The following is a 25,424-nucleotide window of genomic DNA, read 5'->3' on the forward strand; positions in this document are numbered from 1 at the left end:
AAGCCACTGTAGCCAAAATAAATATAATCTGCTTTTTGGATTAGTTGTCACAGATGATTTTGCCTACTAACAATGATTAAAGAATGCGTGTGGACCAGAAGCCTCGGTGCTCTCCAGTGACTCTGGCTAAAACAGAAATAAACAAAAGTAAATAAAGACTTAAGGTGTTAGTTATCTTTAATAAACAGTGACACCGAATGTACAGCGTGTAGACGTGGAGGCAGGGAGGGGGGCGTAAGAAAGATTGGGGTATCAAATACCTGTGTGGTGCATGGAACGTCAGCTCCTGCTGCCACAGAACAACAAAACAAAGCCCAAACTAAACCAGAAACACGCATTAAAGGACACAGCGGAGCATGGCTGGGTCTATCTGTGCCCTGTAGATTCACCTGCTCACGGGATGGTTAGAAGCCTAAAGCCATCGCCTCGCCCTCGGGGCCTCTCGAGTGCCAATTGGATGCATTGCCATTCGGTTCTCATCTTCCCTTGGACTTGGGGACCAAAGTTGAAATCCTGCAACTACAGGATTAGAGTCTGAATATGATGGCAGCGTTAATTACTTGTGTAATTATTAACCTCCTTGCCTGATAATTCTACCCAGCTCATGAGCAGGACAGTGGGGCTGTTTCCTTCTCTGTGTATCGCACTGCAATGAAAAGGTTTGCCCCTGCCTGCAAGCCTGGTTCTTCTGTTTCTCCAGGGACGTCTGTGAATGGGGTTTCCCCTCAGTGCTGTTTAAAGACAGCCCAAAGAAAGGAGGGCTGTGGCTGAAGCCCTCCTAGGCAGGGGTTATTTGTGCCACCTAGAAGATGCCTTTTGTAGTCTAAATAAATAAAGAATAAATAAGTAAAGCAGATATGCTTTCATGCTTCCTGTTATTTCTAGCTGCACCAGAGGCTTTAAGGCAGCCCTATGGTACTTCATCTCTGATGGCAAATTACAAGCTGCCCTTACCTTCCTGCCTTCCTGCCAGGCTGGTATTGATGTCTTTGTTGACAGATGCAGAACCAGGTGTGTTCAAGGTATAGGGATGAAACATGGGGCCGCCGTGCAACAGAGCAGTGGTCTTCCAGACTCCTGTGTATTCCTGGTGCCTTCCTACTTGACTGAGCCAACCAGTACGCCCATCAACCTGTGCTTGCAGGGTCAGGTTCCCCTCACATCACATGCCGTGCACACCATGTTGGACCTTACAGGACATGCTTTACCATGGAAAGATTCCATCTCACATGGCAGGCTCAGCTTTAAGGAGATCATAGGATGAATCCAGAGGGGCTCCTGTCTCCTTACAGTTTTTTCCCAGTGGATGATGCTAAGGTAACAGACACAGTACATTTGAAAATAATGGTTCAGCCCTGGGTTGGGTTATGGAGAAGGCATGAGAGTAGCTGGCAAGCGGTTGCAGTCCTAAGGGAGGTAAAGTGGAGAAGACCCCATCTAGCAGGTATGGTTGACATGGAGACCTGAAGGCAGCAGCTGTGGGTCTGGAAAAAAGACAAGTGAAGATCTGGGGCCCTCGCAAAGAATCTGAGGCCCTCGCAGAAAAACTCAGCAGGCCTACAGGGAAGGGACAACAGCAGGTGTCCGTGATAAGGGTCTCACTGGCTGTGTAGCTCATTGTCAGGACTTTGTGAGATCGAGGGAGAAGTGTAACATGACATTTGCCATTCTTTAAACCTACCTATGAGGTAGATGTCATTCTCATTTCAAGAATGGAACACTCAGCTAAAAGACCGTATGACTAAGGGGCAGAGGGCACCATTTTGTCCACAGCACTGACTGTTCTCTGCCTCCTAGTGGAGGACCTACGTACGATCTACTTTATGTCTTTACTAATGTCAAATGGAAAAATCTTATTAAGTTCACATTTTATTGATACCTTGAATGATATGTACCAACTGGTCCATTCAGTATAAATTTGTATCTTTGGGTTGCTTTGCATGTATATACATGAATGGTGAGGTTCCCTGTGTGCATTTGTATGCATGTCAGTGTATGCATGTGTGTGTGTGTGTAGGCCACAGATTGACTTTAGATACTTTCCTTGATTTTGCTATATGTTATATATTGAGGCTGGATCTTTCATTTAGAAAGCCCAGAACCCAGAGCTCTTCAAACTAGCCAGTATGCTGGGGGACTCCCTATGTCCCCATCCCATCTGCTGAGATTACGTGAGGGCTGCCATGCCTGCCTAGCATTTATCTAGCTATTGGGTCCCACGGTCCTCTGGCCCATATGCTTGCATAGCAAACATTTGACTGAGCCATCTATCCAACCCCCTACCCCAATTGCAATTTTAAGCCCATTTTCCAAATGAGTTACTGAAATAGACTCTATCCTGTAAGTTACTATGAGGACCATGGAAGGTTCCAGGTGAGACTTGAACCTCCTCTGCTGCTAGCCTCTGAAATGGTGGTTCTTATGGCTTCATGCTGATTCCAAAGCCCTGTGGATCTAGACACTAAGATGCATGCTACTGTGCATTCTGTGGGCTACTTGGGAAGTAAGGGGGAGAGCACATGCATCTTAGGGTGGGGACTAGCTATGATAGGTACATTACTCTTCTGCCTCTGCCTCTCCAGGCCTTCCTGTCTTCATGGGAGTAAAGAACGGGCTACAAATGCCTACACACTTCACTTATTTATCTAGGCCATACTTTTTCTTGTCTCACTCCTTACAGATACTGAATACATCAATGACCTTGACCTCTCATGCCCTGATTCAGGACAGGTCCTGGGCAGATGGCTAAGTGTCTGCTGGGTGAGATTGAAACACAGAAAGTGACACAGCTTTGCATAGAGCAAAGTTCTGGAATTCTCTTAAGAACTTGTTTTATAAATCCTGTGAACTCCTACCAGGTAATAAGACAGGCCAATTATACATCTAATCTGTAGTATTTCTTTTATAATAAATTTGAAAGGTTCATTAACTATTCTCAGTGAATACTTCAAATGAACACAAAGGCCATATCCAGGTGAGCAAATGCAAACACACCTTTGCACATATGGACAGATGTACATATGTGTGCATGGCATACAACCAGAGACTGGCTCCCTGGGCCTTCTGCATGTATCTCCTCTAAGCTGGCTATCTTGGTCAGCTCTGCTTGTAAGACTTTAAACATTGGATTCTGTTTTGTGAAGAGTCATGGCTGGCTGAGGCCAATATCGAGTTCTGCCTAAACTCTTTCAAATTAAGCCAACACCAGGCTGTCAAAGCTGTTCAGCATTGATGTCTCCCCTCTTTAGTAACCTTGCATTTCAACCTTGCATCTTCCGCAAAGGAAGCACAGCTCGGCAGAGGAATGATATTCAAGTTCAGCTCATTCCTGCAAAAGTTTTTTTTTCCCGATATATATCTAAATTTCTCATACGCAGTGTGATTCTACCTTCCAACATTTCTTTGGGGTTTATGTGGCATCTGCCACCATTTCTATGAATAACATAACAACATGGAGGGATACACAGTCATAGGCTGATTTGAATAAAATGTAATACAGGTGCTGGGTTCATTTTCCATGGAAGTCTGACTTGGGTGTCTGGCATTTTGAAATAAGAGGAAGTAATTATCTTGTTACACTACCATACCCTGACAGGTGGGATGGACCTGAGCAAGAGCTGGGTTCTGCTTAAAATTCAAATGAATACCCAGGTCATCTCTTACAGAAACATGATATTCCTCCTCCCTGCAGGACTAATTCGCTTGTGGGATGGGAGTTACTCTTGTCTCATTTCTCCAGAATGGACCTGACCGTGCTATTCTGCGTTCCTGTTTGTCCCCTCACCCCTTGCATTCTTTAAGAGAAGAAAAAAAAATTTAGTGTATTCTACGTTAGTAAGTTATTAAAGAAGAGATCTGTTTACCAGGAAACATTGCTAGCCTGGCATGGGTTTGTACTGATTGGTGTTTAAATATCAGAGCTATTTTGCCGCCTGAGCCTGAAGGTTCTACCTGTGTGGTGAGAGTCTTCACCGAAGCCTTGGCAAGAAAACTTTTCTCAGGTCAGTCTCGAAACTGCTGTTTCTAAAGCATTTAACACTTTTACAGATTTCAGTGCCCCATCTTCTCTACAAAGGACGGACTACAAGCTCAGATCAGCAAAGCCGAGGCTTCTGAGAAATGAGTCCTGGAATCAGAGCAGATGAGCTGCTGTGTGTGTGTGTGTGTGTGTGTGTGTGTGTGTGTGTGTGTGTGTGTGTGTGTGTGTACATGCATATGCTTGTGGCTCATTCCCACAGTCTCCTAGCAGCTCAGTATAAGGACTTTTATTTTGAAATGGAAGGTTATTCTGTCTTTGACTATTGTGTGTCTTCTCATACCGTACATCTCACTATCATCACTGATGCTGCTTGTCCATGAAATGCTATGCTACTCATTAAATGTTCTCATATATGAGATGGATACAGCGGGGCCTTCTGTCTTTTCATATCATGAATTAAGAACACCAAGAATTTAATGGATGTATCTGGGACCCTGGATCTTAGGCTGATTTTCAGAGTTGTGTAATTTCAAATATAAGGCTTCTATAGCATTGCCTTTATTTCTAATTAGCTAGCCCTCTGCTTCATTAAAAATATTTTATTAAAATCCAAAGTAAGTTTAGTTGATTACAAAAATCGGAATTGTTAACAGAATGAAGGAAGAGGCTTGATGAAACTTGAAATTCCAAGAGTGAACTAAGCACACAACAGTTGGCTGCACAGCCTCACAACTTCTCCCCCTGTAGAGAAGCACTGCCCTTTGTCTGTCCCTTACAGATAGGTAACAGTTAGATTAAGCTCCTCCCACCACTGTGTAGGTTCAAGGTAGAGTGAGATGACAAAACATCCAGGTATTTCTTTGAAAGGAACTGCAAGGCACGTGCTGGTTTTCTAAGCTCCTTGTTTGTGGTAGTGACTGTATTTGAAGTGAAGAACAGAATTTAGGAAACATATTAAAATTGATCTCAGAAAACAGGAGTTTCCCTGGGAGTAAACTAAATGAACTGTCCCAGAAGCTGGTGTTTGGAAAAGCATTACAAATGCCTCAGTAGACTTTAAATGAGGCAAAACATGTTCCAATATCATTTAAAAATAACAACTTAAAGGGGCTCATATATAAAGACATAAAAGGCATTTGACATTTAATATGAAAACAGCGTTTTGATGGACGGGGTAAAAATGAGTTGGAGACATATGGATTACATATTTCTTATGGTGTGCCTGTGTCTTAAAAGTGAGGCAGGAAAAAAATCTGGCAAAATATTTTTGGGGAATTTGCTACATGTACTATATTTAAAAAGGGGTGAAGATGAACTCCAGACTGCTGTGACTGCTCATGACATTGAATTTGATAACTTTTAATTTGTGCCTCACAGATTCTTGTGAAATAGTTCAATCTGTCCATGCATGGTGGAGGTGAGTTATTGGAGGCAGCCTCCAATCCTTCTGGCCATTAGTCAGTCACCAAACACATGCCTGCAGGGGCATGCCAACTACCAGGCACTGAGCTAGGCTCATACACGCTGGTACACCTGCCCTTGTAGGAGGGGTTCATATCATTAGGAAGGGGCTCACAGGTCTCTAGGTACCAAATTCCAAGTGATTTGGGAGGGACTGTGAATACTATTTATGGAGTATTTATACTCTGGGGATGGGTTTTGCAGGGAGAGTCCTTACCCCACATGGAAAAAGCCTTCCATTTGAAACTAGCCTGATGGCTCAAGTCTATGACCCAGCAGCCAGGAGATAGAGGCAAAAGGATCAGAGCATTTATTTATTTATTTATTTTTAAAGATTTATTTATTTATTATTATGTATACAGTGCTCTGCCTGCATGTACATCTGCAGGCCAGAGGAGGGTATCAGATCACATTATAGATGGTTGTGAGCCACCATGTGGTTGCTGGGAATTGAACTCAGGACCTCGGGAAGCGCAGTCATTGCTCTTATCCTCTGAGCCATCTCTGCAGCCCCCGCCCCCAAGCATTTATTGCATGCAAAAAAATCTTTCTACACATTATCATGCAGAGCTGATACATATGTTTTTCCTTTATAACATTAAATTGAGTGTCTGATTTTATGCCCACATGCAAGCACATTTGTACATGAATGTGGGCTTGATTGTACCATAGTCTATGTATATAAGCTGGAGGCCAGCGCCTAATGTCTGTCCCTGCCTTCTGTTTGTTTAAGACAGAGTCTCTTTGCTTTTACCCTCTCTCTGCTATATGTGCCAGGCTTGATGACTCAAGAGCCTCAGGGAATTCTCTTGTTTCTACTACCCATCTTCATACAGAAATGTTGGGATTACCACTCTATAGTGCAAATCTGCCTTCTGCATGTTTTCTGGGCGTTTGAACTGTGGTCCTCACACTTGAATAACATGCCCTTTATACCCACTGAATCTCCCCAGCACCTGTTTTTCTACTTTAGATGATGAGGAAGCCAGTGTGACAGCCACGTGTGATCTGTGCAGTGCTGACGCACTTAGATATATCGGTAGCATTCCACCTGAGCACGTGTTGATGGACTGGAGACTCAGCTGACTCAGGGTTCATTTGAACTGATAGCCTGTGGCAAAAATGAGGTTTGTTCAGTGCGGATCTCAGCACTTAGAAGGTATAGCAGCTTCTTTTGTCCTCTACAAGGCCAAGAGTTGCCCAGTAAAAGAAACAAATGAATAAATCCAGTTACTTTGTTGGAGAGACCATATAGAGAGTCAGGCATGAAGAACAGACATTGAAAAAACAGGACCAGAGATGGGCAGAGGAAGCCTCTCGGCCAGGCACTGTTCATCCACATGAATGGGCACCATGAAGCCACAAATGTCAAGAAGAGAATTCTGGCTGAGACCAGCCCAAATTTGTAGCCTTCGGAACCAACACAGTGACAGCTGTTGACAGCCAAGCGGCTTGAGGCGCTTTTGTGGATAGCAAGGGAAGACCAAGACCATGGCAATTTAGGGTGTGGTCACTATGACACAAACCAACCATTCCCCACTGGGAATGCTGATAAGTGGTTGTGGAGTGAAGGCTGGGGTCCAGTGATGCTGAGCACAGCTCAGAATATTCCATCTACATCTGGCATGAGCAAATGGGGAAAAAATCCTAACATATTACACTTTTTACTTTAAAAAAAAAAAAAAAAGGACAAATACACCATGGATTTGGGGTCCATCTCCAGGGCTCTTCTTGATGCTGGTGCTTTGTGTTGGGAGTACCACAGAGAACATGAGCAAGCATCCAAAAATGAATTCTCCTTGGCCTCTTATTCACATGCCGTGTTAATGTTTATTGACTTTACCTTGAAAAGTATAACTGCTGCTAACGAATTCTGCTTTTCACTTGAGGGGATTGTGAACCCAACACTGGGAGGGGCTTAAAGGATTCACAAGTGCAACAAACACCTACACACAGTCGGGGTGTGATGAGTGGCAACCTGAGACAATGGATGATCAAACGATGTGAGGATGGTGCACATGGTAAGGGAGAGTAGAGGGCCCCTGACTGCCAACACAGGAGAGCACTTGAGAGACCATTTTCTGGAGAGTTCACATGTGATATCTTTCTCTTTATTTCTCTCAACTCAGTTGCTTCTCTGAAGCTCATCATCCATTCTGATGAGGTGCCCAAGTGTTACCTCAAAGGTGGATGCTCACATTGGGGCTGAAAGGGAGTGGAAGGTAGGTAGGTGTATGAATGCAGGCATGCATGTGCACACAAACACCTGGATCAAGAAAGAGAAAGCCACAGGTCACTAAAAGTTCTTAAAGAAAGGTTGTCAATGGAACAGATGTCTTCCCCGGGGGAATAGTTTTCAAGGTTGCCCGAGTCTGGGTAGAGAATGTCACATTGCATACCAACAAGGGGACGGACAGTTCCTGGCTGATCTATGAGGGCCTAGAGATGGTCAAATGTAGGAGGGAAAGGCAGGGTGGTGCCATCAGTACTTCTGATCACACTGTGTGCCCATCTGCTGAAGTAGTGGAGTCTGGAGTCTTGGCATCCCCACAAGGTGAGTTCTTGACGTTCTTTTTCTGGTCACCCAAGGGAAGCCCCCTGAAGGAGTCTACCAGTGCATCCAGGTGTGTGGCACTGTGACAGCTGTCCACTCTGCTCTGCATAGTCAAGTATGCATTTCCACAGTTTAATGTGCAGACTGATTTTGTGTGTACTAATGGGGTCTTCTTCTCTACCATAGGGGGCACCCTCCTTAAATACAGGAGAGTGCTGTTGGTTTTCCCAATAGCATCTTCACTGGTGCCAAGTGACTTAGTCTCTTCATGCCAACTAAGGAGTGTTAGGGTATGGGGTCCTCTGGAGTTTGGACATCTGTGCCAAACTGGAGCCTAGGTGGTCTCACCTCTTTGTTGCCTCTGTCTTCTACAGCTGGTTCCAAACCAGTGGCCGGTATTAGTTTCCTTTCTGTGGCAATAATGAAACATCATGACTGAGAGAACTTGTAGAAGACAGAGTTTATTTGAGATTATGGTTCCAGGTTAGAGTTCAGGATTGATTGCTGAATGAAGACAACAGGCAGCAGGAACTAGACTCTGGGAGTAGAAGAGCATGGCCAGCACCGTGAACGAACTGCAGGTGCAAGCAGGGAGGCCAGGAGAGAACGCTGCCACCACCTGGGGACAGAGTGTTCAAATGCCTGAAACTATGGATGGCATTTCTCATTCAAACTACCACATAGCTGCTGGGACTGGGAACCACAGATCACATGAGAGCATCTGGAAGTGGTGGGCCCCACCAACCTCAAGCAGATGATGTGTCTAAATGCATGTGTGGAAGCTGTTTGAAAACGGTGACTGTCATTTTAAAAGCCATCATGACCTGGTGACTGATGCCTTTCTCCCCCGAACTTCTCCAAATTAAGGGCCAGAAGACAGAGTGTGCGTGTGTGTGCATGTGTGCGTGCAGGCATGTGTATGTGCATGCGTGCATGTGTGCATGCATGTGTGTGTGCGTGCATGCGTGCGTGTGTGTGTGTGTGTGTGTGTGTGTGTGTGAGAGAGAGAGAGAGAGAGAGAGAGAGAGAGAGAGAGAGCGAGAGAGAGAGAGAGAGAGAGAGAGAGAGAGAGAGAGAGAGAGAGAGAGAGAGAGTACTTGTTTGTGGAGGCCGGAAGTCAAATTCAGCTATTCTGCAATTACTTTTCCATCTTAGGGTTTGAGATGCTTAGTCTCACTAAATTTGCATTTCTGGGTTTGCTTAGACAGATGGGGGCCGGCAAGCCCCTGGGGTCTACCTCTGTGCAGCTCATCTACTGTTATCACAATAGGCATGCACCACCACGTTCAGCCTTTTACTTATGTGCTGAGGGTCAAATCCTTATTTCTTATGCTTGTACAGCAAGCATTTTGCTGTCAGAGACATCTCTCCAGCCCCAGAAAACAGTATTTTTAAGACAAATCTCTCCTGTCTCAGAGCCTAGGACTTGTGGACAGGTGATGGAAAGTTTGCTGGCCCTGTCTGTCATAGTGGTCAGTGTCTGATGCAGCCTAGGAGATAGTGACCTCTTTTCCTTAGCCACCGTGACCACTCTGTCGCCAGAGTGGCAGGAACAGTGATAACGGGCACTCTTCTGTCTTGGAAGAGAAATTATCAAGACGAAGCACACCCAGAAACAGGCATTTCTTGACACTGTTTCAGTGAGCCTTTTTGGAAACTATAAAATTGAGTTGTTTGGTAATTTCAGCTGATAATTAGACGTGTTTACATGGTCAAAGCCCCTCTTTCCTACTGAGGCATTTTACGTGAGTACTCTTTCTGAGGAAAGCTGAAAGTTTTAGGAAATTGCGGGGCCACTAATGGTTTGAAAAAATGACCTCTCAGAGATGTGTTTAAATTATAGTGTGGAAAGAGAGAGCGCTTTTGTAAGTAGCATTTTATTTTGTTTGGGTAATGAAGCTCATATAATAATCAATATTAAATATGCAAAACATGTCAGGGAAAGCACACATATGGGTGCCTAGCTAATACTAATTTTTAAAAAAGGGTTTCCTATTCAGAAAATGGTACAAATATTTGTTAATAGATCCACCCAGTGAAAGCTGAGTGAAAGCTGAGCTTTAGCCTGCCAGCAGACTCTCTGTTCTCTGTCAGTAGCCACGCTCTTGGAACTGCCCTGCAGAGAATTGTGGGCAGCTTAAAAAAGGGAGGGGTGTTGCTTGATTCTCAACTTCATCAAAATCTATTGGAATAAACTGTGTTTTATTAAAAATTTATAATTCTTTTTTGTATTTACTTATTTGGGGGGGGGCAAGGCATGCATGCCACAGCACGTGTGTGGAGGGAACAACCTGCTGGAGTCTCTCTGCCCTTACCGTGTAGATCCTGCGATTGAACTCAGGTTGTTTGGCTTAGCAGCAAGTGCCTTTAACCATCTTGTACACCCCAGAATCACCTTCAAATCATTTCCATTGGAAAATACATCAGTGTATTATTTTTCTCCTCCTCCTCCTTTTCCTCCTCCTCCTTTTCTTCGTCTCCTTTTTCTTCTTCCTCTTCTTCTTCTTCTTCCTCTTCTTCTTCTTCTTCTTCTTCTTCTTCTTCTTCTTCTTCTTCTTCTTCTTCTTCTTCTTCTTCTCTCTCTCTCTCACTCTCTCTCTCTCTCTCTCTCTCTCTCTCTCTCTCTGTTTGTGTTGAGACACATTTTCTATGTGTAGCCCTGGCTGTCCTGGAACTGACTCAGTAGACCAGGCTGGCCTTGAACTCAGAGATCTATCTGTCTTTTCCTCCCAAGTGCTGGGATTAAAAGTCCACACTACCAACCCCAGCTTTTTTTCTCCTTTTTTTTTTTTTAATTCTTCAGGATATGAGAACATTTCACAGTCATGAAAGTATAAAAATTGTGCAATGATGGCTTTAAATATAAAAATAGCCAATTTCCCAGGCTTCTTCCAACTTGCTAACCATCACTGACAATGGGGACCTTTAGCATATAGCATTTTACACACCACAAAGTGTGGTGTGCACTGTATAATTTGATATTCATAGCTACCCATTGATGGTAGGCAGGGAAGATACTTCATCCCTAAGTCAGAAACAAGAAAGCATCATCACCATCAAAAGCTGTGATCTGAGAAAGTCAGGGTCAATGCTGGATCCCAGATGTCCTGGCTGCAAAACCTCAACCCGCTGGTTATATGGAACATGAATGACATCTCTGTTTAAAATCCTAAATATTAAACATAAGATTTTGTGTTTAATTGTTTGATATCACTGGAAAAATCACATAAAAGATGTCTGTATATGTATCCACACTGTGTGAGCTATACAATGCCCACAGTCATAATTCTGAGTCATTGTTTAGTGCCATTAATATAGATAGATACATAATGCATATGTGTTGAAAGAACATAATGTTGGTAAGCTTGCAAATGAATTTGGGGAGAAATAGACACAGAGCAGGGTGACTTGAACAGTGATATGTCTGTCGATGGTTCACAGATGTAAGTCATAGCGGGCAGAAAGGAGACTCGGTGATGTGTAGGTCTTTTCACTGTGTCCGACTCCTGCCATGCCCAAATGGCTGTAGGCTGCGGCTAAACTCTGACCCATGGTGCCCCATCGTTCCAGCCTTCTCATGTCTCCTCTCCTCCCTCCTTTGCTTGCCCAGGAAATCCAATCCAGGACAGTGCTTGCTCATGCTGGTGAGGAGCCCTACCCAGTTGACACCTCCAGCCGGTGGTTGTTTCTTCCATCCACTGTGCATTTTAGAGTAGTTTAAGGTTCTGAGCACAATCGAGAGGAAGGTACAGATTTCCAGTCTGCTCAGCTCCCTCTTCTGCACAGGCTCAGCCACCCCCGCCGTCGGCATCTGCACCATGTGCTGGGTCTGCTACCACGGATAAGCCAGCACGCATACATCTTCACAACTCAGACCCATGATGTATAGCCAAAGGCATTTAGTCCGTCAACTCAGACAAACATACAATTACCTACCATTACAGTAGCTTCATGCCAAACAGAGAAGTTACATCCACCTCTTCAGCATTCCCCCCCCTTTTTTCCATCTTCATAGTTTTGTCTTTCTAAACTGTCATGTAGTTTTGACTATACAATAGGTCGTTAGTAATTTCAAGCTGGCTTCTTGGTAGCGGCAGTAAAGCCTCCTTTATGTCTTTTTACGGCTTTATCAGCATGCATCTTTTTAAGCACCAAATAATAGTTCTCTTTATGGATATACCACAGTATTTTTTTCGATTTATCCATTTACCTACAGAACTTATCCATTTGTCTACTGAAGGCTACCCCGGTTACTTCTGAGGTTGGGCAACTATGAATAGGGCTGCCATCAAATGTACACGTAGGTTTTTCTGTGGGCATAGAGCTTCGTCTTTACTTTTCTTCCCCCGTGCCTGTTTTGATTTTCTTTCTGAATGGTAAAACAACAATTAAAATGCCAATTACATAAGGTGAAGAACCATACGTAAGTGCATCATGCATAGAGATCACTGGATACAGGGCTGTCAATCAGCAAAGAACTGGTGTGCGGTGCAGCGGCTTACGGGGAAGCATGTGGATGCCTCTACTTCAGCATGTGCCCTGTTGGGAAATGGGCATCATCTTCTCGGGGCTCAGCGAGTTGAGGTTGCAGCAATCTCCCTGCCCTGCTAAGGAGTGCTTTGCTGTCCTCCTTCAGATCCCTCCAGGACAGGTCAGTCCGTGTGGTTGGGGAGGGACACTGTTCCACTCAGAAGCAGGAAAAGCATTGCCTGCCCCATATCCTGACATCAAGAGTGTAATAGCTTTCTGTCAAACTTACTCAGTGGTGTCCTAGTTATTAAAAATGCCAAATTTTCATTCTTTGTCCAGGCCTATGGCTTTCGCTGAGTTAATGTGAATTGCTTCGGCAAGGTCAAGGCCTTTGTGACAGTGGTGGAAGTTTCAAGGAAGGTGGTGATGACGGATTCTCCTTTAATTCATTGGAGTACTTGTAATAAAACTAATGAATGGAAAGGACTGAGCATACTCAATTAGGAGCAGGGAACAGACTCCTAAAGATAATTAGTGGCTGAGACGGTGTGTAGTTATTTTAAAATACTGTTTCTGGTTTGGAAAGGTCTTGCTTTAGTTGGCTTTGGAATCAAGCCATGTGGGAGAAAAACCTTGCAGTGTGTGTGTGTGCGTGTGTGTGCGTGTGTGCGTGTGTGTGTACATATATATGTTTATATATGCATGTGTATGTGTGTGGCATGTGTATGAATGTGCATCTGTGAACGTGTGTGTCTGACCATGTGTGTGTGTGTGTATGTGTATGTGCATGTGTGTGTGCATGTGTACAAGTGTGCATCTGTGAATGTGTGTGTCTGGGCATGTGTATGTGTGTGCAGGCAGAGTCTTTGTATTTCTACACAACAATAGCATAGATAGAAACATGTTGTAGTGCTTGATATTTTAATACTTTTTTCTTGTCGATGTTAATTTACCCCTCACAGTGACACTCTGAGGCTAACATTATTGTTTGTGTGTGTTTAATGGGGAAACAGACGGTGTATGGTTGAGATTGCTCTGTTAAGTTTTCATGTTGGTGGAATATGCCGATGTCCTGACTCTAAGCCAGGGCTCTTTATGTATCTGAAGCGTTTCCTTTTGGTGTATGCATTTATTTTGTTGGTTGTTGTTAGTGTGACATCTGACCTCTTGTTAAGCAAGTCTGTCACATTGTCATGCTTTTCGGTTTAATCACATCTCTTTTCAAGACCTCAGCTCAACACATCTGACTTCTGCCAATGCTTGCTAAATGCCTACTATCCTGGGCACTTTGTATAGCCTTGTACTGAGTGAATTAGGGATCTCTATAGGGACAGAACTAAGGAAAGAAGGGAGGAGAGAGAGAGAGGGCAAGATTTTGTGTATGTGTGTTTGGGGAGAGTTGTAGGATGTATTAGATAGGCTTATGGACAGTGTCAGCCAACAACTGCCATTTGCACACTGGACAAGCAGCACACAGGAGCTGATCAGTGCATGCATAGGCGTTAGCAGCTCCAGGCCTGGAGGATTCCTGGAGAGCGGCTGGTCTTCAGTCCACATGGAAGGCTGAAGCTGGTGTGTGGCATCAGCCAAGGATGGCCTATGTCCAGTGAGGCTTTCCTGTAGAGCTCTTTATATCTGTGCTGCCATGGAAGGCACACCCACAGACTTTCCCCACACGTCCACCCAGAGGTGTCTCTTAGTTTACAATGTAGATTAACCATCAAAGAGAACAAGAGCAACCAGGCAAGTCCTGGGAATGCATCACAACCAGGCAGTGCTCTCTCTCATACTTTTCCAAGGTGGAACCAGACCCTGGCCCTAGTGTGTTTTTATAATGCATCTCCTACCAGAGGCTGCTTGAGCCAGTGCTGGAAACTGCAATGTTGGCAACTGTATTACTTCTGTTCTTGACTTAGCCTAAGTATAGATTAAGAGATTATGATATATATTCAGCTCACAAAATTTTCATGGGCACCAGTGAAAAAATTTCACTATTACCTTTGTTTTAAAGATTCATCTTAGTGATGGTGCCTCTCAGCACTTGGAAAGCAGAGGCAGGTGGATCGCTGTGAGTTTGAGACCAGCTTGGTCTACAAAGTGAGTCCAGGACAGCCAAAGCTGCACAGAGAAACTCTGTCTCGGAAAACAAAACAAAACAAAACAAAGATTCATTTTCTTTATAGTCTGTCTGCCAGTCTACATGTCTGCATATGTGTTTATACATAAGGCTGCAGCACCCATAGAGGACTGAAGAGGGTGTCAGATCCCCCTGGATCTGGAGTTATATATGGTTGTAAATTGCCCTATATGAATGCTGGAAACTGAGCTTGGGTCCTCTGCAAGTACAGTACCTGAGCTTAACCAACATTAAGCTGTCTCTTCAACCTGAAGATCCTTGCATCAAAGATGAAGAGCCCAGTGTTCTACACAGTCAAGACGTGAGCCCCAGTTTGCTTACCTGTGACATGGTCTAGTCAAACACTTCTCAAAATACCCATTCCTGTGCTTCCAAATGGCACACTAAGGACATGTATGTGTGAGTCCTGGACAGCTGGGATCAAATAGCTGCTGACAATCAAGACATTTGTTTTTAAGTCTGTGCCTCAATTTTAGTATACATACAGACTTTAATATAAAAATATTCCTCCATCAGCAACCAGAAAGTAAAGGCTAAGGTACAGAGATAATCTCATTGTGTTTTGTTTTGTTTTGTTTTGTTTTGAATCTAGGTTATGTACCCTGTGATGGCCTGCCTTCTTCCTGGGCAGTGACCAGTATGGTTGGACAATATTAAATAACTCCATCATTGACTGTTCTGTGTGATCACATTTTGTGCAGAGTTTTAAAGGTTCTCTCTCTTGGCTCTTTTTCTCTTTTTGTCTAATTCATTTTCTCTTCCTATAGCTGAAGGTGATTTGAGGGTGTCTGTCTTAGGGCACTGTCTTAGATACTGTTCTATTGCTGTAAAGAGACACCACGACCAAGACAACTCTAATAAAAGAAGGTGCTTAACTGGGGTCTTGCTTACAGTTTAAAGAGTTGGCCTATGATCATATCATGGGAGGCAGACAGGCACGGTGATCCTCAGGCAGCAGGCAGAGCAGCCACACTTGCTCCGGCAAGTCCGTAGCATCTAATCCTTCTCAAACAGTTCCACGCCCTGGTGACTATGCATTAAAATATACGAGCCTTTGAAGGTCGTTCTCACTCAAATCATCATAGGCAACACCCCAAAATGCTTCAAAGTCAGGTTTAAAAGCAAATCCTATTCTGCCGTAGCAAGATTAAGCTGCGGCATGCACTAAAGCAGATGTCTGTCTATGTTACAGTGCTGCAGGTTTTCTAAGGAGCATGGTTGGTTGGGTTCGAAGCTCCTTCACAGTTCCAAACCCCAGCCTCAAGTGTTGCCTCACCTTTGTCATGCACACTGAAAAGAAGCTAGGGCATCTAAGGGCTGCTGTGCAGGGGAAATGTCTCCTTTGGGTCTCTGTAAGGTGGCCAGTCATAACACTCCCAAGAGGCATGTTCTCCTGAGCGTTGCTGGCTGTCTATTGTAATGCCCCTGACTGGACCTGGAGACGCCAATGAACACCACAACAAAGAGGGAGAATGCAAGTCTCTGCCCTCATTTCCTTCCTGCCTCGAGATCCCTGTGATTATAACTGTGGGGGATACATCCTTGTTTCTTTCCTAGCCGAACAGCATTCTGGATAGGGTTGAGAGAAGTGTACACTATTTCCAACGCAGTGTTTTTCTAACTAGGAGAGAACGCGATGTTAGATTACTTGAAGGCTCTGCTTGCTGTTGATTGTTATGCTGGTGATTTTGTTCACAGTCTTGAAATCTTTAGAGAAAATATATTTAAAAGGAGTTTATGCTTCCCCTTGCGGGGCAAGTTTTGAAATGAGAGGCATGTAAGTTTTCAGAGGAGCTCACTGAAGGTTGCTCGTTATCTTTGTGTTTCCCTTAGAATGTCTGGGACTTGCAGGGGACCCGGTTTGATATAACCCCAAATATACTCTGGACGCTGTAGATTTGCAGTGTCAGGGTCAACATTTCCAGAAGCTGATTTTTCCAGAGTTTGTCTCTGTTGGAGCATTCTGTTTTGTATACATAGTGTGAGCATGTGATTCTAGCTCAGCAGGTATCACAGTAACCCAAAGGTCTGTTGCTAGCAGGGACCACAAGGCTTGGAAGCATGGATCTGTCCCCTGGCTCTTTCAGGTTGGCAGTGGTGCCAACTGCATGCTGCTTTATTTCAAAATAGTTTCACCCATTGCTATGAAGCCTTGTGTGCTCTTTGTAGCCCTTCCCTGGTTCCAGACGTTTGGTCACAAAACCAGCCTCTCCCTCCTAATGCTCGCAGGTTGATAAAACAGTTGCCGAGCCGCAATCCCTAAAGAAATTATTAATTACCTGGTTAATGTGCATCAGGCTGTGGGAGTGTGAGATTAATCACCAGCCGTGGGATGAGTTGCTGAAGTGGAGTTTGGTTTTTTGTCTCCTGTCACTCGGTAATGGCTTTTCCTTCCTTCGCCATCAGGCGAACAGGTGCAGAGCTGCTGTGCTCTCGTGCTCTGAGTCAGGAACAGCCGGCGGCCAGGCCGAGCCTCTCCCTCAGCCCTGCTGCATGAGCAGTTTACAGCAGGCAGCGCTACCCACGCAGAGCGTTCCACTCGTGGAGACTCTCCCACGTGACAGGGCCTTCATCAACTGTTCCAGTTTTCCAGATGAGTGCATATGTCCACACACATGCTCCCTGCACACGCTCATAGGCGTAGCCCCCTATAAACAAAGGACACTCAGAGCCGTTCCTGGATCTTCTCCAGGAACCCGTGTTTAGCATCTCACCTTAGCTCTCCATTTGGAAAGAGAATCTTTATCTTTAAAGGACGATAACGCCAAATCTCATGACCAGCTGCTTCTCATAGTATATGACGACCCACAGCTGGTCAACATGGGTTGACCGTCAGAGACTGTGGGGTGGTCAGCCTAAAATCAGACATCCATATCAGATCCCTTTGTGCCAAGGCTCAGAGTTCATTCTGGAAGAAGCAGTGGAATCACTGTAAGAGGCAGTAGATGTTCGAAATGTGACAGTGTTCAGGATGTGACAGGGGCACAGCACACATGAACTCAACAGTGACTCTGAATATATGTATAAGACCTGCACAACATCAAGCCAGCCAACCCCCAGCATGAGTGGGGAGGGGGTCAGGAAGTCCCACCCTAGCTAAGGAGCTACAGGCAGCTGCAGGCTCCTACAAGAGGGAGAGCCAGCTTACTTCCGGGATGAGGCTAATGAGAAGCTGCAGTGCACCAATAGATGGCCTTACTCTCATGCATATACTGGTAGCACACAGTGGACTCAGAGCATTAAAAACAAAACACAGGATGTGGGCATGGAAAAATGTGGGGGGGGGCGGGGCTAGAGGAGGAGCTAGGAGAGTAAATGGGGATGGATTTGATTGGAACACTTTAAAACCAATCTCAAAAGGAAGTCCAGGACTAAGTGGAGAATGATGTATTTAGCAGTGTATAGGTGAGGGAAAAGACACCTCACACTGTCACCTCCATCCTAGGGAACACCGCAGCACAGCTATTGGAGGATGTCCCTGGTTCTTGCTTATCACTGTCTCTTGGCTGCCGAGCAGCATCCTAGGAAGGCCTCCTATTTTAGGCGTGCCACTGATGTGTGACTTGCTCTAGTCATTGTGGTGTGTGCTGAGAGCACCAACCTTCCGTTTCTAGAGTGTTATTAGTCTTGGAGTTTATCTCTCTGTGAAGGAAGGATGGCCAACACGGAAGGTGGGAGAAAACAGAGTACACCCCCAGAGAGCTCCATTGTTTGCTTAAGGCTGAGCTGTACTGACCATCTGTGCAACAGACACAAATAGATCAGAGATGCTGGAGGATCTTGTAGGCCATGCGAGTCCTTAGTAGAGCATAGCTTCTCTGTTGACCTCATACCATAGGCTAAGGCTTTGCCGGAAGATTGTTCTATGTCATGATCCTGCTAAGTGTGTAAAACCATCCAAAGTCCTATTGACACTACTTACTATGTCTAGCCAGAGCGTGACAGCTTTTCACGAGCATATATAATAAAAAAGTCCTCCATTTAGAAACAAAGACTCCTTTGAGATATAAAGCCTAAGACAGTACATTGTCTTAAAATTTCCCTAAATAAACAAATGTCTTTTGGGAGTCTCCTAATGTTCAACCACTGTTGCCCATGCAGGAAGTATGGTAGGAAGGAGACAGATTGGGGCCTTATGCCCACTGACCTGGAACTCTAGTTGTCAGCACTCTATTATTGGACAAAGACAGCTATGTAGACTCCCACCTAGCAATGGGTGCTAGGAAGACATGAGGATAGGGTTGCTGAATAGTTAAAGAAGGGCTAAACTTTAAGAGCAAACCTTTGAGGCCATCAGAGCCTGAATAACAAACAGTAGGCAGCCAAGTGAAGGTCGGAGGGTGGGATGTTCTTGACAGACCAAGAACAAGAGATAGGACTGAGCCGGGCTCACCGGAGAAGCAGTAAAATTGGAGGCTGGGGAATGAGCGTGTTGGACTTGAGATTGGCAGATGTGTTGATGCCTTTCATATTTAGCCTTCAAACCTCAGGACGGATGGTATAGTGCATGCTGGGAGTGATGAGAAGCCATTCTCATCTGTCTGCAGACAGCATGTTTGAAACATTAGTCCTTCGTCTGAATCCACTCCCTATCGTGGCTCTTACCTCTTTAATTTGCTCAGCTAATCCACCTTTATAGAAAATACAAAGAAAAATCCATCCTGTATTAGATTTGGACAAAGATCTGCAGCGACTCCTCTCTGAATAGAATCTGATGCCATGTTGTGCTGGTTGGCATGCAAATGGATGTCCCTGGCAGTCCTCAGGCCTGACCCTTAATTTTATTTGGGATGAGAAATTTTTCTTGAGTATTTCAAAAGGCTTCTGTTAAATATAAGGCCCATATCTTTGCTCAGCACAAAGATCCCAGAAAATGCTTAGCATCCCAGCATGTCTGCCTTGCCATCACCTTTTAAATAATGGCTGAGCTTTGCAGCCAGGTAGAGTGTGGATGGCCCCTTTGTGTTTCTAGAAAGATGAGCCTACCTGGTGATCATGGGGGCAGCTGAGGGTGGTTGACATTGGTCCATTTGCTTGGCTTCCAGCACTGTATCTCTGGGTTGCCTTTCCTGCTATGTCTTCCTGAGCTATCTGGCTTTGGTAAGCTTAGTCCCTCCCAGTTGTAAAGAGATGAGGGATGAGAAAGATAAGGGATCTTCAGTAGACAAGAAACTGTTTCAGCTGACAGCAGGCCCTGAGCACACTTTTTAATGATGTTCAATTTTTATAATCTCATCTTGTATTTCAGAATACCTAAAAGACCCCCATGCCCACTCCAGTTTAGTAGATTTCATTAAGCCACTTAGCCTGGGCGGAGCCATCTTGTCTGTGGGTGGAATTGCTGGATTTCATTTAGGAATGTAAGTTGCAGCCTTCTAGCCACGGGCAGCATAGTTGTTGTGCATATTGTTTGAAAATGAAATACATTAAATCTGAGTGATTACAGGGGGCTGCATGTAAAGTAAATGCTACAACATGTGACCTGCCCTTTGGTTTTTATAGGAGTTACTGATGACTGTGACTAGGGTCTATCTGTTTTGTGCTAGAATCTTCAGGGAAGCCATCTTTAGCACTCATAGGGATCCTTCAAGGTATATGCACACCAAATTGTCCAAAGGTTCAGTAACGCTCTTCAAGCGGAGATTTGGATCCAGGTTTTCAACAATGGACCCACTGTTTCCATCCTCTGGTGTTAGTTTAAGTGAACGGCATATAAGTGGCATTTAGTTTAACTAAGACATCCACCATCTTTAGCCTTGGTTCCCTAAGGTGCTTTTTAATTATCCAGTGGATTTGTCCCCCATTGGCATCTCTGGGTGTTTCTCAGATGATGCTCAGGCTTCCCCCTGGGTAGACAGGCCAGCAGGGACCAGATGGACTTTGCTACCTTCTGTTCCTGCTGGAATCATGTTGTCACCCTCTACTCCTCACAACTGGGCAGGTGGAACTAAAGCAATTGCCTCAGACCTGTAATCTAATCTGGTCCACCCCCCAAACACACTCCCACTGAGCTACCTTGCCGACCCCTGCATGCACAGTCCGCGCACTTGTTCCACTTGGCTGTGGGATGCCCTTTGTGCACTTGTGTCTTCTGCCATTTCTCTTCATAGCCATTATCTGAGCTTCATGGGAACTGGATATGGTCATATGTCCCAGAGTTTCTCTCAAGTGTACACTTTCCAATTTAAAGCTACCCACCTAGTCAATGTATTATGATTATCCTCGAGCCCTTGGCGTATCTAAAGGCGATTGAGTCTGTGCTTTAAAGTTTTATTGTATAATCTGCCCTTGGTCTACTACTTAAAGTGTCAAAGTGCTTACATTTTGGGACTGCGGGATAAAACAGGAGGCCTGCTTGTCACATAAAGGTTGATAATGGGGAGAAGACTTAGGTTGAGGTTAAACACTAGGTCAAAGTGCTTTACCCAAAGCAGACTGCACCATGTGTGCTCACACACACGTAAGCGTTTGAACAGCCACGCCCAGAAGTCAGAGGTCATTTGCTCAGTCCTTGTTCATGCTCGAGCTATTGATGGTCACAGACTGAACAGCAGCCTGAGGAGAAGGCCGAGACTTCTCCTCCCTCTCCAGAGAAGCAGTAAGCATGCCATGGCTAGACTGGATATCTGAAGATTTGGTTGTTTTGGGTAAAATCATAGGAACTGAGGGCTGGAGAGCGTCAGCATTTGAGCTGCCTCTTCTGCTTTGTCACCCCTGTGTCTGTTGGCCACCAAGGCCTGTGCTGGGTGCCGCAAATGCTCATTTACGGGATAACCCATAGCTGAATTTGATCCTTCGGATCTCACATCAAAACAGGCAGACATGGCTATGTACATGTAGAATCTCACTCACAGGGAGGTTGAGACAGCTGGATCCTTGGGACCCACTGGCCAGCCAGTCTAGCCTGCTCAGTGACCTCCAGGCCAGTGAGAGACCCTGTCTCAAAAACAAAAAAAGTACATAGCACTCTGCATAGTGACATATGAGGTTGACAATTGGCTTCCACACCTTGTACATGTACTGTGCACATAACTGTGCACACACACCAACATGCACACAAGAAGCTTAAAAATGCTCCTTTTTTTTTTTTTTTTTTTTTGAGACAGGGTTTCTTTGTGTAGCCTTGGCTGTCCTGGAATCACTTTGTAGACCAGACTGGCCTTGAACTCACAGTGATCCACCTGCCTCTGCCTCCCAAGTGCTGGTATTAAAGGTGTGTGCCACCACGCCCAGCTTGATCACTAATTCTTAAAAGTTGTATTAGGAAGCTAATGCTGTAAACGATTCCTCTACACTTGGTTTGACAGACAGTTTCCTCTGGTCTCTTGTTTCCACTCTCCTTTCTCACACTCCAGATCTCTGCTGACATCCCAGCCCTGTCCTGTTGTTGTAGCTTGTGAAAGCGGCAGCTTTGCATCTCCTGTGCAGAAGTCTGGCACAGACTAGGAAGCAAATCCATTGCGTAGACAAGGAGTACTACTGTGTGCCTGGAGTATAGCAAAGCCCTACTCAGGCCTGGGCTGATACAGGGTGACAGCCTGGGACTCTTTCTGGACCCAGCTCTCTCTCCTCAGCTGCCAGGTTTCCTGTCACTAGAGAGGTGATAGCTCACATTTCAAAATGACTGGGTTCTTCAGAAATTGTGCACCCCACAAAAAGAAATGATTGCCAGTTTTCTTGAAATTGAGTGGAAGCAATTGAACTCTCGGATGACGGTTAGGGAGAGCACCATCATCCTGTATTTTGGATGAACAAAGCTTTTTCATGTATTTGAGCAATTCACTGATTCCTAGCTTTGCTCTGCTCCCTGGCTGGCCCTCTGCCTATAGGCCTGATTGTCACCGTGTGCTTAGTGGGGGAGGCTATGTGAAGGACTAAACGGCTCTATGAAAGCAATATGATGTCTTGTTTTAAATCCATGTTCTCCCAATACGACAGAGCCTTTTTTAAAAAAATTGCAACCAACAGACTGATGTGTAGTGCTAGTTAAAGTGTAGATTTCTTGATTTTTAAAATAAAATATTTTCTTAAAATTGTGTGTTGTGTGTGCAGGTCAGAGGGCAGTGTGCAGGTCTCAGGCCTCTCCTACCATGTGGGGCCTGGGACCAAACTCAGATAACCAGGCATGGCTAAACTGCCTCTCCAGCTTTTAATCCTTGATTTTTTTTTTAATTCAAATTGCTCAGGGTGCCCTAGGACTCTGCATTTTAAATAACTCACAAGATATCCTTCAGAGCCCTAATGCCTCAAGAACTATTGGCCAAAACAATGTTATCTAAGGCAAAAATTGTCAGCAGTCTCCAAAATGGTTCCCAAGCCACAAGGGCAGGTCAGTGGTTTCACTCCTAGATACTTCCTTTGTATGGCAAACACAGTGAACCCTTGCCTCTTGCCCCCCCCCCCACCGTTTCTTCCAGAGCAACTTCTTGAGACTTTGTTCCTCTCCACAACAGCTGATCAATGAACTTGAACATAAAAGACAAACTTAAACTCGTCTCAGCTCCTTTCATCCCCCTCCACAGCAAATATTCTTTTATCTTCCCAGACATCCCAAAATGTGAGGGGGGACTCTCTGCAACAGATGCACGGCTTTCTAGGTCTCTAGGTAACGTTTTAACCTGTGTAACACCCGGTGCACAGCATCTTAAGTAATATTCCAGGAACTGCGCTACCGCTTGTTAAAAAGGATAGGGCCCCAGAGATGTCTCTAAATATGCCTGCAAAGTGAGAGGTGCCAAGAGAAAGATAATACAGCTGATTATAGTTATTTACCTTACATTTGCACTTGCTTTTAACTGGGTGTAATTTAGGGGCATGAAATCTCTTATTGGAAGTGTGTTTGCATTAAGCAGCTCTAAGCAACCATGAATGTGCGGAAACTGAAAAATTGACAGACTGGGTTCCTCGAATCCCAAAGTAGCATTGTTGTAATGGGCATACAAACAAATCGAATAAACATGTTTTGCTTCAGTGCTTTAAAGAATATGGTCTTTGGAGTAATTTGTCTTTTTAAAACTATCATTTCTAACCTTTTCATTACCTATCTCTAGTCTGCAGCTCCCTCTAACAACCTGTGCAATTTCCCAACCAGCTGTTGGAGTCCCAGCACTCGGTGCTTTGTTTCTGCTTCCCTGAGCTATCAGATCAACCTATAAAGGGAATTGCCTGGGAGGTGTTTCCCAGGTTCGTATTTAGCAGAGTTGGTTGGTTGGTTTGCTTTTCCTGCCGTGTTTTTGTGTTCCTAGGATGTGTAAAGCACACTTGGAACAGTGCCACAACCCCGAGAACCCCCATTCGCGCCAAGGATCAGAGGGTGATTCCAATGACAAGGCTCCTCTCTCTCCTAAATAAAGATACCCGTAAGCTTTGCTCTGTTGAAACTGTGGCTCGAGGCTTTATAGGTGTGTGTAAGCGCTTGCATAGATCACCCTTGGGAGCCAATGTGTGCACATTTTATGCGTTTTTCTGGTCTTGGCATGGTGACAGAAGCCCACCACTTGCGTCCTATTCCCCATGGTAGACAGAGAAGGCTGCATGAAGTCAAGGCTTGTGCTTGGACCCTGCAACAGCCTGGGCAGAAGGGAGAGAGGCTTCTTATTTGAAGTGGGATGTTGAGTCTGGTAAAAGGCAAGCAAGGAAGCCTATGTCTGGTCCTATCCAGGGTGAGGTGCTGACTTCCACCTCATGCTATGCAGCTACTCAGTTTTCTGTCTGGTGGTGGAGGACATGGCCACTTGCCAGAGTGTGAGGCCACTACTCTAAGCTTCCTTTCTGCTTGAGGAATTAGAAGTGTTCATTGAGAAGTCCCTCCAGCATAGCAGAGCTTGCTAAGGCAGAACATCCTCACCCTTCTGAGGAGACGTATCTGCCAGTTAGCACAAAAGGAGACATTCTGAGAAAAAGACAGGAATTTCCAACTACCCTGTGGCCATCTGTCCTGGATCCCTGTGTGTGCATCGTGGTCACGGCATGCTCTCTAAAAGAAAAGAAAAGAAAAAAACCACACACACACACACACACACACACACACACACACACACACACACACACACACACACACACACACACAAAGAAACCCAGAGACCAGAAGGTCTTAATTAACAGGCCTTCCAAGCTTGCTCTCAGGTAGGTGGCAGTCATATTCTTAAAGTGAGAAATAAGAAAAAGCAAAATCTAAACAAAAAGCAAACAAACAAAAACCTCCCAAACACTCCCCCTTGCTAGGAAGAAATTGAGAAAAGAGTTTTATTTGCCACAGCAGTCTTGATTTGATCCTCTACTCTGAAAAATTAGATCAGGTCCTACCTCTTCAGGGAAAGATGTACCATTTTATAAGATACAACTAGAGTGGATATCTTTCTAAAGATAATTGATAGAACATATTTCCGGCATGGAATGAGTGTTCGCATCAACCTAATTTATGTGACGTATCCAAGGCTTCAAAAGAAAGTAAGTATAGGGAGTTAAAACAAGTGTGAAAGGCAGATCTGTACCAGGCTTTGAAAAGATGTAGATACACACACAGACACACACACACACACACACACACACACACACACACACACACTTTTTTTTTTTAATTGATGACGACTTCAGCTGGTGAAGGACTGCGGAGGATAAAACAGACTAAAAATAAATAGCTGTATACTACTTCATTAAGCGGCTGTGTGGAGTGATTTTCTCATTGATTAGTCTCAGGGCTAGTGCTGGTTCATTCCTCATTTCTTTGCTAATTAACATCCGAGCCTTTCCTGACCACTTGACCGAGCCATTCCTGACCACTTGACTGTGCTCTCTGGTGAACAGGCACTGGCTTGGCAAGT

The 25,424-nt window shown here is 44.7% G+C and overlaps 1 protein-coding gene across 5 annotated transcripts in view; it reads left to right on the forward strand.

Annotated features, from left to right (window-relative positions):
- Positions 1-25,424, forward strand: part of Esrrg (estrogen related receptor gamma) — a 565,698-nt gene that overhangs the window by 155,598 nt on the left and 384,676 nt on the right. The window contains exon 1 of one of the 5 annotated variants that reach the window (XM_051148114.1): positions 3,928-4,001. The exons of the other annotated variants lie outside the window; for them this stretch is intronic. The gene's annotated coding sequence lies outside the window, so the exon portion shown is untranslated. Of the gene's footprint in view, positions 1-3,927; positions 4,002-25,424 lie in introns of those variants that run through there. 5 annotated transcript variants of the gene reach the window in all.

The sequence above is a fragment of the Acomys russatus genome, chromosome 6 (assembly GCF_903995435.1).
Source record: "Acomys russatus chromosome 6, mAcoRus1.1, whole genome shotgun sequence".
NCBI classification, from domain to species: domain Eukaryota; kingdom Metazoa; phylum Chordata; class Mammalia; order Rodentia; family Muridae; genus Acomys; species Acomys russatus.